Raw genomic sequence first — 2,734 nt, 5'->3', positions numbered from 1 at the left:
TAGACTGGCTCTCCATTGATCCTCTAAAACCTGCTTATCTCCTGCCAGATGATGCCCTTACAGTTCGCCTCTCTAGATCTGGGCAAACTATTTAACATGTACAGTAGGTCATTTTTTGGGGGGAAGCCATTTACCACCCGTGTGTCACTCAAGTGTACATAGTAACATTTCTTTCTTTTAGCATATATTAGTGTTTGTATCTTCACTCTCCCCTCACGCTGACAGCAACTTGTGTTAACCTGTCTGCCTACTTCATTGATAACTGTTAACAGAACCGGGTACCAGTTTGACAAGAAATAGCAAGTTTGTGTTTTGTGACCTTCTTAACGGGACATAGTGTGTATATATACTCGATGTGTCCTAATAAAGTTACTCAGTTGCATTCATCTCACCTTTGACTCACAACCTACTCTTGGCCCGTCACACTATCATCATCTCCTTTTATGCGTATTGACATAAAGGGCCTCGGTTAGATTTCACCAGTCATCTCTATCTTGAGCTTTTATAAAATATAATACTTCTCCATTCATCATCTACTTCACGTTTCATAGTCGTCAGCCATGTAGGCCTGGGGCTTCCATCTATTCTAGTGCCTTGCGGAGCCAGTTAAAAATTTGGTGAACTAATCTCTCTTGGGGAGTGTAAAGAGCATGCCCAAACCATCCCCATCTACCCTTCACCATCAGCTCATCAACATATGGTACTCGATTGATATCTTATAATTATATTTCCAATCCTTTCTTGCCAATTAACTCCTATTATTGTTGTAACGGCTTTACTCTTGGATACTCAAAATCTGTTGGATATTGTTTCATTGTCATACCACGACTAATGTCCATACATTGACAGTAATCTCACTAAACTGATATAAAGCCTCATTTTTATATATAATTACTCAACCTAACCGTCATCTGATCTGATTTTTTTCAACTTTCTATTACACTTTGATTCTAAAGAACTTGTTTTAGTGATCTTACTTCCTGAATATCTCCTTCCAATGATATTTTATCTTCCATTGTATATTCCGTTCTCATCATCTATGTCTTTCTTCTATTGATCTTAAACCAATCCTTAAATGCTATTTCATGCATTTGCTTAAATAAGTTGTTTTAGTCCTGTCGTTTTCTAATAAGGAAAGGGCAATCAGCTTACACTAGGTCATCTAATTTCCTTTTACCAATCCAGTCCAATGCTTCTCCATCATCCAAAACTATTTTATACATTACATAATCCGTGAGGACGATAAACATCTTAGGTGACAACACTTTTTTCTTGGAGTACTCCACTTTTCACTGGAAACTCCCTTGATAGGACTCCATTAACATTAACTTTGCACTTGCAAGGCTCATGAACAGACTTAATCGAATTTACATATACAAGAGGCACTCCATACTAACGCAGGACTCGCCACAAAATTGGCCGGTGTAACTATCAAAGGCTTTTTCATAGTCCAGAAATGCCATCAAAAGTGTTTTTCTATATTCTGCACGTCTTAAAATGAAAATTTGGTCAGTGCAACTTCTACCTTTTCTAAATCCTGCTTGTTCATTTCTCAGTTTTTCATCAATAATTTTCTGTAATGTCTTTGGAATGAGCATACTATATATCTTTATGACAACTGACATAAATTTGATATCTCTTTAATTACTATATTCAGTCGGATTTTTTTGCGTCCTTTTTGGCATCACCACTAGCTCCCATTCACCAGGTTTTGGCTCTCCATACCACATTCTACAAAACAATCTTGTAAGTATTCTGGGAGTTACTTCATTTTCATCTAGTATCATCTGAGCAGCATTTCCATAGGGTCCAGGGGACTTTCCATCTACAATTTATATGCGCCTAAAGTTCATAGGCAATTTAATTTATTTATTATAATCACTACTTGAATAAAATAATGTAATTTTTTTATTTTTCTTTTTCATTATTATTTATACGTTCCTAAAAAAAAGGCTATGTAGTTTTTTTTTCGTTGCAAACTATACGTGCTTATCATATAAAGGCCATGTTATTTTGGTTTTCATAACAATCTGTACTGGCCTAAAATATAAAGGGAATGTATTTTTTTTTCATTACAAATATACTTGCCTAAAATACGAATCCAATTTAATTTTTTTTTTCATTCCATTTCACACGTACCTAACATATAAAGGCAATGTGATTGTTTATTTCATTACAGTATATACGTACATGAAATATAAAGGCAGTGTTTTTTTTTTCATTACAATTTATACGGGCCTAAAATATAAAGGCAATGTATTTTTTTTTTCATTACAATCTATACGTGCATGAAATATAAAGTCAACGTATGATTTTTTCTCTCATTATAATCTATACGAGCCTAAAATATATGGGCAATGTGCTTTATTTTTCATTACAATCTATACGTGCATAAAATATAAAGGCAATGTAATTCTTTTCATTAAAATCTATTCGTGCCTAGCATATACTGCAGTTCCTCGAATCAAGAATTACATTCAGATATGGCTGTGTAGTATGAACACTATTTTTGACATTATAATTGGCCCTTGTTTATCATTCTCTGAAACTTCATGAAAGCAAATGACTAGATTGGTAGTAGATTATGATCGCATCATAACATATCGTTACTTTATCATAACATTAAATAGGAACAAATACTATCAAAAAGGTTTTTCTTCTGTTGCCCTGTTGTACTTAAAAGATAACTTTGCTTATAGATTCTTCGCAAGATGACAGCTTTCAGATATCAGTC

The sequence above is a fragment of the Palaemon carinicauda genome, chromosome 5, assembly GCF_036898095.1.
Source record: "Palaemon carinicauda isolate YSFRI2023 chromosome 5, ASM3689809v2, whole genome shotgun sequence".
Classification (NCBI taxonomy): Eukaryota; Metazoa; Arthropoda; class Malacostraca; order Decapoda; family Palaemonidae; genus Palaemon; species Palaemon carinicauda.
The sequence above is the reverse complement of the archived record's forward strand: the minus strand, read 5'-3'. Positions refer to the sequence as shown.